The sequence below is a fragment of the Equus caballus genome, chromosome 11 (genome assembly GCF_041296265.1).
Source record: "Equus caballus isolate H_3958 breed thoroughbred chromosome 11, TB-T2T, whole genome shotgun sequence".
Classification (NCBI taxonomy): domain Eukaryota; kingdom Metazoa; phylum Chordata; class Mammalia; order Perissodactyla; family Equidae; genus Equus; species Equus caballus.
This window is the reverse complement of record NC_091694.1, coordinates 12,638,138-12,652,124: the sequence shown is the minus strand read 5'-3', so window position 1 is coordinate 12,652,124 and position 13,987 is coordinate 12,638,138.

Sequence of the window (13,987 nt, the reverse complement as noted above, 5' to 3'; positions counted from 1 at the left end):
GCTTCTGTGGAAATTGCATTGTCTTTGATCCCGTAAAGTCACGGCGGGGTGGATTCATTTCAAGTTTATTTTTTGGCATACTGGTCCTCCCGAAATATTGGGAGATATCTTTCTTAGCAAGATGTGGGGGAAAACAATGGTGCCGTCTCTTTCATTTATCTGCAATTTGACAGGAGTGCAGTTTATTAACTTGAAAAGAGGCAGAGACATTATCTGAAGCCTGGAGACTCTAGGAAGATCGCCTCCCTTTTTGTACCAGTGGGAGTTGGCGACATTTTGAACCTGCTCACCATTAAATGCCTTCCTGAGTGGTGGAAAAGCCTTTAAAAAGAAAGCCGATGCATTTATGATGTAAATTCGTTATTTTGACAGTCTTTGAAATCTGTCATACTCACATCCAATTTAATGCCTCGCAAAAAAAAAAAAGAGTCCCTTTTCTTTTAAAACACTTTTAAGATTTTCAAAGCCATTTTCATGTAGCAAACTATTGTTATACCTAATATATCCTGAAAGTATTTTAGCAAAGGAACTTATAGGATTCTGTTTTGAGTCATGTCGAGTTTTAAAACATGGCAGCCTTCAAATAAGCTTTGACCCGGATATCTCTTTTTGATTAGTTCAAAGCTGCTCTTGATTTCTGTGTCCACAATTAGCCAGCACATATCCACTTAGCAGTTTAGGCAATCGTTTAGCGTGACACAAGTTGGCCTGATGAGTGGCCACATGTATTGTCACATATTCTGAGTGACTGAATCTTCTAGACCACCGAATATAGAGGTCTCCTATGGGCTACGTGGAACACAGCTGACACCCTAAAGCAGCAGTTCTCATCCAAGGGCAATCAGGTCCCCAAGGGAAAATTTAACAACATCTGGAGATTTTTGGTTGTCACAGCTGGAAGAAAGGTCTAGAGGGTGGAGGCCAGGGATGCTGCTAAACATTTAGGATGCACAGGGCGGCCTCTCACAACCAAGAATGATCTGTTCCCAAATGATGGTAGTGGTGAAATTGAGAAACCCTGCCCCAGAGGCAGGCAGGATGGGTCTCTCCGGCAGGTCTATATGTCGATGTCCTGGGCCCGTGGGTACCAAGCTGGCAAAGCGTGAGGACACCTGGGCTGCTTTTTACCAAATGGAGATTCTCAGCCCCCTCTCCACCCCTACTGAAACAGGCCCTCCGAGGAGGGGGCGGCGGGAATGGGTTCCGTTCAGATGTTCCCCAGGTCGTTCTGATGCAGCTAATCCACAAGTGAGCGTCTAGGAACCATCACACTAACCCACAGGCATCTCTTCATTTTTAGAGTCTCTGCTTTGCTCAGAATTATTAACGTTTACTTTGTACACAATTCTAATGAGCGTGCCTTTTGCTTTCCTAGTTCAGAACATGTTAACAGTACGGTGGCCGGCAGAGAGGGAAGCAAAAAGTGACAGTGTTCAATAAAAAGGGATGCGTCAGAAAACCTACTAAAAAAAAAAAAAGGCAGACACAAATTCCCCAAAGCTCAGCACTCTGGGGCTAACCCCCTCATTAGGGACAGCTGGGCGGACAGACAATACACACCTGAGCAAATAAGTCAATAATTAAAACATCTGCTAATGGGAAGCACTATGCAGAGAAACAAAATAGGGTGATGAAGAGCAATTGGATAGCTACTTTAGTTTGTGAAGTCAGGAAAGGAAAGGTCTGTTTAAGCTAAGATCTGAACAAAAAGAAACTAGCTATGCGGAAATAGCATTCCAGGCAGACAACACATCTAGTGCAAAGGCCCTGAGGCAGGAATGAGCTTGAGATTGTTCTAAGGAAGGAAAAGAAAGCCTGAGAGTCTGGGCTGTGGTAGCCCAGAGGGAGAGTGGTGTGAAGTGAGATCGGGGTATTGGTGGCAATTGCTCTGTATGCCACGGTAAGGAATTTGGGTCTTATTCTAAACACAAGAGGAAGCCATTGGAGAGTTTAAAGCAAGATAGTAACAATCTAATTATGTTTTAATAAGACTGATTTGCCAGCAGGTAGAGAATGGATGGCAAGGGGGCAAGAGTGAGAGAAGGGGGTGGGTACAGTAGCTGGACGACAGCAGTGGACTCAGGTGGTAGTGGTGGAGGGGGGAGAAGTAGGTGGGTCCTGGATGGGTGGGCAGAACTTGCTGATGGATTGGATGTGGGTGATGAGGAAAAGAGAGGAATCAGGGATAAGCTCCTAGACTTTTAGCTCGAGCAAATTAATTTAGAGAGGGCCATCTACATAGACGGCGTAGGCTGGGGAGAGTGTAGGCAATCAGAGGCTCTGTTTTGTCTTTGTGAAGTTTGAGGTGCTCCTTAGATATCCTTATGGAGACGTCAGTGGATGATAAAACATGCCTGCACTTCCAAGGAGCCGTGACTCTACTCGGCAACCATTGACATTTACATGGTACTTAAGTCATCACGGAGGGCTGGACAAGAGAAGGGGACCAACATGGAAAGGTGCTCAAAGGAAGGACACAGCAAAGGAGGAGGAGCAGATAGGAGAAAACCTGGAAAGGGGTGGAAGATGCTGCCAGTAGGAGAGAGTGGTTAATGATGCCAATGATGTTGTCAACCAAGAAATGCGGGTAGGCTCCTGCTGTACAATCCATTTGTGTAATGAAGATACTTAGCAACTGATAAGACTCTGGCCAATCAGAGCAGACACTGGGCCTTAGCAGCAGGTTCAGAGTCTCAGAGACCCTCTGCTGTGCCAGGCAGTAACGCTGGTGTCTGAATTGTGGAGGAGTCCAGGAGGTCCTGGGAGGGTAGTTGGGGCAGAAGGTGGCACTCAGGGACCCGAGGCTGCAGCTGTTTATCAACTTTTACCCTAGTATTTCAATATTTTCACCACCAGTCCTAGTACATACCACCCGACCACAGCCCAGAATATGTGGCATTTGCCATTGTGAGCTAGTTCTAGAACAGAGTATTTGAGAGTCTGGTCTTCATCACTTGCCTTAGAAGCCCTTTGAGGTCTTCCTAAAAATCTATTACACTGAGTCCCGCCTTGGACCCCGCCAATAAAACCCTGTGGCCATAGAACCCCAGAATCCGCCTTTAACAAGCTCCTCCAGTGATCTGCAGGCCTGATGAAATTTGAGAACCACAATGTAGAGGAAAACTTCTATGAAACTGCAGGACTTCGTGCATTTGAAGGTGGGGGCGCTCAAGCGTCCGGCTGGGCACGGCCGTCGGTGGGATGGGGGTGGGGGTGTGGGAGACTGGTGCTTGGGTCCATTTTGATTGACTCTAAACCCCACATTTTTCGACTCAGTCTCCAATCCAAACAAACCTTCTCAGGCCCGCTAATCCCCATTACCGAGTGGATTTTAGCTGGATCCGCACTTCTTTATCAGCTTGCAAGACATTTTCATCTCGTACCGAGGTCTTCCTGCAGTTCTTCTTCAAAGTGGCAGCCCCAAGAAGGCTGGAAAAAGAGTTTCAGAGGGTGTTTACAGATGCCTTATCGCTTGGGGGGGGTGGGAAGGGAGAGTCAGGAGCAGAGGGTGTTGAGTAAAGGAACAGATTTCTCCAAAGCAGTTCAGAGCTAGCCTAATCTGTGGAGGCGATCAAACAGGAGCTTAAAAGATCTCTCCCACAAAGAGGGAAATTAAGTTTTCTGGCTTGTCAGTCACCTAGGATCTAGGCTGGTATTTTCTAATACATAGGATTGTCCTTTACGGGGTGCTAATTACAGGATTCTGGAAGCAGATGTGTGAGGGTGTGCAAACACACGCACGCACGCATATCATCTCGTGTGTGCGTACCTATGTAGGCGAGTGGGTGTCCGTATAATTAAGAGAATGAAATGCCTTTCCTCCGACTGCTCCAGAGAGGGAAAATGGTCACTTGGGAAACCATCCTCTCTATTTGTGAGTTGAATGGGGAGTGGGGGAGGGCAGGGGGTCGCTTTGACCAAGTCAGCCACAAATTCCCTTACTCCTCTGACATGAGGAAGGGACAAACTTGTATTCTTTTCTTTTCTCACCTAGGAAGAGTCAGTTCTCCACGCTTCTCCCTGGAGAAGGGAAATGGAATGTTTCCAAGACTCAGGAGGGCAAGCTGGGAAGTCAGCGTGTCTGTCGGAAGCTTACAGACCCAGGGAAGAACCCCCAGGGTCTGTTCAGGGTTTGCCCGTCTCAGCCCCAAGCAGTGAGCTCGGCTCAGGGACGGAGCCTCCACATCTGGCCTTCTCTTTGGCATAAGTGAGGCCTGGCTGCTAGAAAAAAACCCGTTTGGAACTTGGCCTAATAGACTTGGTCCTGGTTCAGCACACAGTATGCCACACAAACCACCAGAACAGCACTGGGGAGAGAGAGGGTGCCCCCGCGTTTGGCTAAACCGTGGGGTATTTCCTTTGCAGAGAGCGTATTTAATCACGTTTAAGTATAGGTTTGTTGTGGTGGGGGGGACAGTCCCTGCCATCCTGGATTTTCCCACAGAAGGGCTCGGCTTTCTCAGTGTCAGCCACTAAGCACCGGGGGTTCCCTGGCACGGCCAGAGCCCAGCCTTCCTCCTCCCCAGAGAAGCCAGGCCGCCGCCCCAGCCCGGGCTGGGGCATCCTCTCCTGACCGTCCTCTCCTGACCATCTCGGGGCTGTCTCTGCTTAGCCATGTTGCACCTGACTGTTTCTCAGACTCTGCAGCCTTTTCTTCTCCAAGTTTCTTCATTTTCCGGTCGACTTACTGTTTGGGGGTGAGCTGCCCGTGGTCTCCGGGTCAAGAGGAGGTTGGGTTGCTGTGGAGAGCTTCGACTTTGGAGGATCTGAGGCTCAGCAGCTGGGGGAGGCGGTGAGAGGCAGGACAAGGTGGGACTTAATACCACGACATCCGCAGCCCCACAGCGTGGGTTGGGATGCTGGTTGGATCCCCGACCCTCTCTCTCTGTGACCTTGGGGAAGCTGCCTAGCCTCCCTGTGCCTCAGTTTCCTCAATGTAAAGTAGTACTAGGTAATACTAGGGGTAATAGCAGGGCCTTCCTCAAAGGGTTGTTTGAGGACGAGACGAGAGCGAGTGCATGTGAAGGGCTTAGGAGAGAGCCTGGGACGGGCAACATTCTACATGACTGTTAGCTCGTTAGCCTGCCCCTGGGGTGGTGCCCCCAGCAAATCTGTGGGAGGAGCTTACTCATCTTCCCAACTGGCCCACCCTGTAACTTGGGGCAGGAGCTCACGAAGGCCTCCAGCACAGGGGCCCGAGTTGGGGCTGCAACGGGGCTGTTTCACTCTGCACTGGCTGCAGGAAGGGGCAGCCCGGGGGTTTGTCTGCCCAGAGGGGCCTTTGCGCGAGTGGAGGGGCTGCCTCTGGAGGTGATGCTGGGGTGGACACCAGAGTCTGTGCTGGCCCTTTGGCTGGTGCCTGTAATGGGCCTCATCATCGAGTTACAGCCAACTAAGATGAGCCCTCCCTAGCGGGCTTCTTACGGTCCGTTAGTCCTCTGTATCAGCTGCCTCTCGGCCTCAGCAAAGCATCAGCTCCTGTGCTGGGAGTCGACTATTTTTCCATAAGTCTGTGGCTCCAGGCCCTTTTTTCCCCTGTGTAAGATGTGCTGGCCACCTCCCTGATACTCCTGGCGGGTCTCCCAGCTTCCACTTGACCCCCAGCGGGCCGTCCCTCAACTGCAGCCAGAGCCATCTATTTAGAGCATGAACCAGAATATTCCAGTCCCTGCTAGAATCCTTCCAATAAAACATCACTCCAACACCTTTCCACAACCCACAAAGGCCCCCTCGATGCAGCCTCTTTGGCCTGAGCTCATTCCTCTCCAGCTACACTAGGCCACTTTCGGGCCCTCCGACATGCCAGGCTCGGTCCTGCCTCCAGGCCTTTGCCCTCGCAGTGCCCTCCACCCGGGTTCTGCTTCTCCCAGCTCCTTCCACCCTTCAGATCCCGGCCCAAATGTTACCTCCTCAGGCCCCCTGATCCAAAGCAGCCCGTCTCCTGCCAGGTTCTTCTCTCTCCACCTGTTCATTTACCCCTGTCTCTACCAACCTCGTCCACACTTGGCTGTAACTCTCAAGAGCTTGGTCCATCTGACACCCCTTTTCCCCAATGCAATGGACAGGACATGGCACCTGTTGGCATTTGTACATAAATATTTTTGTTTGTTGTTTGTTTCTTTTTTGCCGGGGAAGATTCGCCCTGAGCCAACAGCTGTGCCAGTCTTCCTCTATTTTATATGTGGGTCACCACCACAGCGTGGGCACCAATGAGTGGTGCAGGTCTGTGCCTGGCAACTGAACCCAGGCCACCAAAACAGAGTGTACCAAACTTAACACTAGGCCACGGGGCCGGCCCCCTACATAGACATTTTTTAACTGACAGATTAAATGCTGCCCCTGCACTATTTTGTGGGGTCTCTTTGAAGTACCTTTGGCTCAGGATGGAGGATTTTGGAAGACCTGGGGGACTGAGTTTGTGAATGCTGCTGCTCGGCTGCGTACCTGGTAGTGCACGTCACCTCCACATCTCAGGCCTCAGAGTCTTAATTTATAAGATGGGGACAACCCCAGCCTGTCTTAAATGGTTTGGGACAGGAGTAGCGTGGCTCCCAGCCTGGAGCAAGTGCTCAGTAAATGGAATTGCTCTGGTGGTCCTGGTCGCCGTTGTTATCATGGGACAGGGAGACAGATCGTCCTAACACATCCCTTCCTCCCCGCCCCGCCTCAAGGCCAACTTAGACCTTTGCCTACTGTCACAAGGTCTCAATTAAGCACAACCATTTTTCCTGGAAGGGAAATGGGACCACAGCCACCTATTTGCCTACGTCAACCTCAGTAAAAATTTGTAGGCTGAGAACAGAAGGGCTCCAGGGAAAGTCAATACAAGCTTGTTAAGAGTAAGAGAGGGAAGAGACTGTCCAGGTCAAGGATGGACCATCTTACATTGTCAGACACCGTGACTCCCCAGAGACGTCAAAGTAAGCCCAGGTTCACCTAGTTGGCAGCTGGTAGGATGGGACTTGAACCCGGGCCTCTGGCTCCACAACACAGTGTCTCCTGTTGAGGGCCTGGGCAGTGAGAGAGCAGCATGAGGGGGTCAGGGTAGGTGGGGAGGGGACAGAGCCAGAGGCTGGACCGAGAGGTGGAGCAGAGTTTGAGGAAGGACATCCATTTTTCAGTCTTGACCTTGGCCCACAACCATCGCTGCACCTGGCTGGAGAGACTCTGGAGCCTGGGTTGGCCCAACCTGCCCGCTCCCAGTGCCTCCACCTGTCCGGAAGCCTTGCTCCAGCTCCGCCTCCAAGAACACCCGCAGGGCAGCGAGGCCGAGCCAACGTGTCCCAGGCTGAATCCTCGTGTTCTGCCAGGGCCTGGCTTCCCCGCTCCCAGGCTAATCACTGTCATCAGCGGCCTCACGGGGTGATCGCCGGGATTAAAGAGCTCCAGTTCGAAAACCACTTTGAACTGTGTGAATGAGAGGGTTTGCAGAAGGGAGTTGGAGAAGAGCAAAATAATGGACTATAGGGATAAAGTACCATTTCTAGGGGTTGCGAGGAAAGTCACTTTACTCCTCTGAGCTCACATCACCTTTAATTCGGGGGAGGCCTTTCTGCAATCGCCACATTTTCTCTGCCTGTTCTCCCCAGAGACACACATGTTGAACGGTCTAACTCCTCCACTGACCCCCGATCATACAGCAATTGCTTTGGACTAAACAAGTCAGGATCAAGAGCCTTTTCTGTGACTTGGAGACAGAGAAAGGGATGGTCAAAGAATGGGAGATGACTCTTACTGTTCCGTCAGCCAGTGCAGATGAGCGGACACCTGTAGAAGGGTGAGGGGACAGTGGTAGCAGGAAGGAGGATAAAGAAGAAGGGCACCAAGGCTTTGCTAAGGAGAGAGGCAGGTGTGACAGTTCCTCAGGCCAGGCGCAGCCCTAGGTCCTTTCAACTGGGTTCGAACCAATGTAGGGTGTTTGCCACCTGGTCTGAAGACAACAGAGGAAAGTGGGAGCATCGCCAGAACTGAAGACTTTCTTAGAAGGGCCGTTTCCTTGTCTTGTAGTCTTGATGCCTCAGGAACAGGAGAGCGGAGTGGAGAGACGGTCTGGAGTAGCTGCTCCAGTTTCCTTGACCTCCAGTTACAGGTTGGCATTCACCATTTTCTTCCAGAGCTTTCCACCCAGCCCACCTTGACTGGGGCAGGAGCAAGACATGTGAGGGAGAGAAGAGGTGGTCCCGGGCTGGAAGTGACTTCTGGCCAAGCAGAGGCTGCTTCAGAACCAGTGGAAAGTGCTTATTTCCGATTCTAGAAAGTCTGTGATTATCCTTGCTGACAACACTCTCTCTTCTGAAGCCCAAAGTGGTTGGACTGAGGATGACAAGAGGTCAGGGCTAGGAGAGAAATGGCAGGGTGCTTCTCCAGTGGCTTAATAAAAGTCTCTAAAAGAAAATGCTTAAAAGCTTAAACATTTGCTGATGACCCAGTTGGGCTTTTTTACATCAACACCAATGCCAGGGGCAAATGCAGACCATGCCTAGTTATCTGAAAACAATTCTTGCCAGAATCACTCCAAAACTCAGTCTTCCATTAGCATTCTGGTGTGTGTGGGGAGGGGGGGTCTTTGGAGCCAGGACAGGAGATGGGCAGTAAGAAGAAGGATCATTGGAGGCAAAAGTTGTCTTTTGAGATTCCCTTTTTAAAAAGCATCCACTGTTATTAAAACTGTAAAGCAAATTCACTTAGATGGACAAGTGCTTTCATTTTTCAAGTATGAGATTGTAAGCCATCCTCTTTCCCTGTTCTCTCTCACACGGATTTCTGTATCTGAATATCCAGCCCTTCGTTTCTCCCCGCCTTGGAGAGTGGGCTGCAGGTCTCATGTACCTTCACTCCCTTTAGTGTGCGTTTCCTAAGAACAAGGACATGCTCTTACATAACCACAGGGATTTACCAAATTTAGGACTTTTCTGTTAAGACAATGCTTTTATCTAATCTACAGTCTGTATTCCGATTTCATCAATTGTCCCAATAATGTCCTTTATGGCAACATTTTGTGTTCTGGTTCATGATCCATCTAGAATCACAGAAAGCAAGGATGATTTTTAGGTCTTAATTGAACCCCATCGATGTCCATACTGTTTTGTTTATATACTCTCTACTGGGTTTCAGAAAGGATTTCAAACAGCATACAAAAAAGACACAAATATATAATAAGATAAAAATGCAAATTGAAACTATCAGATGAAGGAAATGAAACAGAGCGAATATGAGAGAAGGGAAGAAAAACTAAAGTGGGGGGGCGAGATTATTTTGTAAGAGACATGCCGTGAAATCCTTCATGTTTGTTGCTGGAGGTGAAGCATGCTTTTGCCTGGAGCTTTCTAGTGGCCAAAGTGAAGAAAGAAACCAGATCAGAGAGACATGGCATCAGGATGGTCCCAGGTGGGCGTTTCTGTCTTGTAAGATAGTTTTTTCTTTTTCCTCTAATGTTAATGTCTATAGTTCATGATTGTGGTACACACTCTCTTCCCAACGTTTTCTCCAAGCCCACGTCTCCCTGAGCTCTGGGATGAAGGGACACAGAAGCTAGGAGAAGCTGAGAGCCTGGTAACTAAGCACGGCACAGACCTACCCTGTGCAGCTCTCATGGCATTCTAGTTCTTCCTTCATGGCACTGTCGCCAACTGTCATTTTATACGACTTAATTTAAATTAATAGTAGTTCACATACGCTTGTGTGTGCATTTGACTATTGCTCCTCCCATGCTGGGGAGAAAACTCCTGGAGGGTGGGAACCTCATGTGTTTTGTTCCCCAGTGTTTCTCTGGGGCCTCGAACCATCCCAGGCACCTGATGAGTGCTCAGAGCTTTTGTTGAATAAATGAGTGTCCCCAGGAACCTCTGCACACACATCCCGTTGTGTGTCACTCTTTTCTCCCCTGTGAAGTCACAAATCCTGAAGAAGCCAGTAAGTTTCTCTGCTTGAACGTGGAATCCAAACTCTCAGAGGACAGCTGGGCAGCCGGTGGACACTCGATAGCACTTGCTGACAGATGGACGTTGGGACAGACGGAGCTGGGCTGGGGCCGAGGCTGGCGTGGGCCGAGGAGGTGAGGACGCCTGCCCGCCCGCCTCCTCTGTGTGCGGCAGCTGCACAAAAGAGCCATCTGGGCCACACCCGGCAGAAGGGGGGACCCGGTGGCGCCAGTGTTCCTCGCGAGCGCTGGGCAGCCCTCTGCCAGACCCCCACCGCCCTCCTCCCCCACAGGGCTCAGAGCCTCAACAGGCGCTCCGTGGCATCGGGGTCCCAGCCCCGGCCAGATGCTGGGCTCCCAGGGGTGCGCCGCCACCCACACCGCCGTCTGGCACCTTAGGGGTCACTTGGGGGGCAGTTGGCTCCACAGTCACCTCTCCCTGCCCCTGCCTCCTCGCCACCTCTACCTCCCTTCCCCACCCCACACATGATGCGGGCCCTGGTTCCTTGGGATTCAGTCAGAGCCTCCGACACATCTTTTATTAATATTAATTCTAAAAAAAAATTTTTGAGTGCTATTTACCATCTGTTTTTTCCCTTGGCTGAAAATAATTGGAGATGAAACGCCTGCTGCTCAGTCCCGTCCCCCCCTCCACCCCGTGTAGCCTCTGAAGGAACAATGGGCACAGACAATGACTGCATTTTTCCTCCAGCAAAACAAGCTCGAATAAACTCTCCTGGCCGGGCAGCAGAGGCTGCGCTCCATCCAATGGCTCTCGCAGCCCAGCCTTTCTTATCATCCGCCCTTCAGGGTCCTGTGCGTCTTTGGTCCAGAAAGCCTTCTCTGGGGGTCTCTTTGATTTCTATCAGCCAAGTTCACTAATTTTCCTCTGTCCTAACAACATCTGGCACATCTGATGTTCCACCCAAGTCTGCACCATCTGTAAATATAAATAGCCTGGTCTTGATTCCATTAGAGGCCCATGAATGGAACAAAATTATTCCAAACCGACTCTGCCGTGAGGGCCCGCCAGGATTGGGCTCCTGCTCTGGAGAAAGGAAGGAGAGGCTTTGTGGCTCCCTCCTTCCCGAGGAGCCAGACCTTCCAGCCTCCTGGCTGATGGGCTCTAAGCCTCCCTAGATCCTTCAGAATCACGGAATCATATGTCACTATGGAGGGACCTTGTAGAAGGTCGCTTAGCAGATAAAATGCTAAGGACAGAGCAGGCCCTGATGAGTTAACTTCCTTGAAGCAGGACCAGAACCCAAGCGCTGACTGCCCTCACCAAGGGCACTTTCCCAGGGGAGGTGTCCTGGGGCTGCCTCCTCCCCAGGCAGCAGCAGCCCAGAGATGGAAGTCCCCTGCGGATTCTGTGGCCCAAATCACTCAGGGGTACTTGTGGGCACCTTGCCAACATGACCCTGAGCCCGCATCCTGCCAACCTCATCCAGCAACTCTGCCCTTTTGCCCACCTGTCAGCACAAAGGGTGCAAAGTCTGCAGCAGAGGGACCCGCCATCACTCCATGGGCTTGGCACCAGCTGGCAGCTGGATTCTGTTTCTAAGAGCACCCACTGACCTTCCCTCCTTCCCGTCAGAGACCTTGATGCCTCGTGCCCTGATCTTCGGATGTGCGCATCTTGTTGGATCATTTTGTGCCTGCCCGTCGGTGTCCAGGTGGAGTTTTTTCAATCTTCAGTCTCTCTCTCTCTCCCCCATCTCAATTTCCAAGAAAAAAACAAGATCTTTTTCAACCTAGGGGTTATGGACTACATGCTTGTGTCTCCCCAAAATTCGTATGTTGAAGCCTTAAGCACCAGTGAGATGATACTTGGAGATGCGCCTTGGGGAGGTCGTTAGGTCGTGAAGGTGGAGCCCTCGTGATGGAGATTATCGCCCTTATAAGAACAGACACGAGAGAGCTCGCTTCCCCTCTTCCTCTCCTTCCTCGCTGCCCCATCGTGAGGACACAGAGAGAAGACTGCCCCAAGAGAACCAGGAAGCAGGCCCTCACCAGACAGCAGATCGTTCAGTGCTGTGGTCTTGGATGTCCCAGCCGCCAGAGCTGTAAGAAACGTTTGTTGTTTCCATCTAATCGATGGTACTTTTGTCATGGCAGCCTGAACTGACGAAGACACTAGACCCCGTGCCCAGGTCTCAGCTTCAGGGGGAAACTGCTCTTACCAAAGTCACCTGAGTGACCCAAGGATGCTCCTGCACTTTGCCCGGGTCCTCCCAGTCAAGCCTGGTCTCACAGCTACTGTTTGTCTCGCTCCACCAGCTCCCCAAACAGCTCCCACACATGACTGCATTTCCTCTCTGAACCCCAGGCTCAGTCACCACTCTACCTCCAGTTTTCCACTGGGAGACTTTCCAGACCCGGAAAGCACAGCACAGTCATCTGTGGGTGTCTTGTCAGGCAGCCTTAACGCCAACCAGCCTTTCTGGAAATATGTCTCCCAGAAGACCATACTGCGGTGTTACACACCAAAAAGAGACATACTAGATAAATAAGGTTGAGAGACTGGGTGTTATGGACTGAGTGTGAAATTGAATGTCCCCCCCGCCCCCCAAAATTCATATGTGAAGCCCTGATCCCCAGTGTGGCTGTATTTGGAGATACAGCATCTAACGAAGTAACGAAGGTTAGATGAGGTCATAAGGGTGGGGCCCCGATCTGATAGGATTAGTGACCTTTTAAGAAGAGACACCGGAGAGGATCTCTCCCTCTCTCTCTCACCACATAGCACTGGAGAAGGGCTGTGTGAGGACACAGAGACAAGGTGACTGTCTGCAACGCCAGGGTGGACCCTCACTGGACACCAACTTTTGACCTTGGACTTCCAGCTTCCAGAACTGTGATAAAATTAATGTCTGTGATTCAAGCCACCCAGTTTATGACGTTTGTCGTGGCAGCCCGAGCAGATTGATCTACTATGTTAAACCAACAGGGTAGGTTTCAGCACAATCGTCATTTATTCATTCACCCTTTTGATCAATAAATATTTACTGGGGCTGGCCCAGGGGCGCAGTGGTTAAGTTCACACATTCCAGTTCGGCGGCTCAGGGTTTGCCAGTACGGATCCCGGGTGTGGGCATGGCACTGCTTGGCAAGCCATGCTGTGGTAGGCGTCCCACATATAAAGTAGAGGAAGATGGGCACGGATGTTAGCTCAGGACTAGTCTTCCTCAGCAAAAACAAGAGGAGGATTGGCACCAGATGTTAGCTCAGGGCTAATCTTCCTCAAAAAAACAAAAACAAAAACAAAACAAATAAATATTTGCTGAGCTCCTCCTGGAGTCAGGCGCTGGGCTGGGCACAGAGGACAGTGGGGACAGTGGGGACAGTGGGCATCCTCTGTGCCTTTTACATGCCAATGTGCTTTGTGGTTCTCAAAGAGGGGGTTGTAATATGCATGGTCGCCACTCGTATCTGACCCCAGAAACCCTTCTTTGAGGAGCAGTGTGTCACAACAGATACTTTGAGAAACACTGAATAATACTTTGGTCCAATGGGGAGATGGATTTTTTGGTTCGTGTTTCACCATGGCTATTATTTGACCCAGGAGAATCGGGCCCCCATACACAGTCCAGAGTACCAAGCTGAACGCTGGGAAGATTGAAAAGCAAAGAGAAGGCAGGGATCTGGGAGAAAACACAGCATACTGGAAAGGCAGGGACCTTGGCATAAGGCGGACCAAAGTTCAAGACTTGGGTTTGCTGTTTATGAACTATGTGACCTCTGGTTAGTTACTTGACCTCTCTGTGCTTCCATTTCTTCCCATGTAAAATAAGCATATCTTAGAATGTTGGTGATGCCTCCAAGTAAAACAGATATAAAGCTCTTGGTACCCACAGCACATGCCACAGGTGTTAGCCATCATTATGTCACGTGTAGACTGAGCCCTCGGTGGACAGAAATCAGAGGCCTCAGCTGTTCTATTCCAGGAGCTGTTAGCAACCCCCTCAGCCCCCTCCTGGTGCTGCTTCTCCATCCAAAAACCAGCTTCCCCCCAGGGAAGCCAGATCCTGGTCGTCTTTGGGTACCCGCTCAAAGCCCTCAGCACCG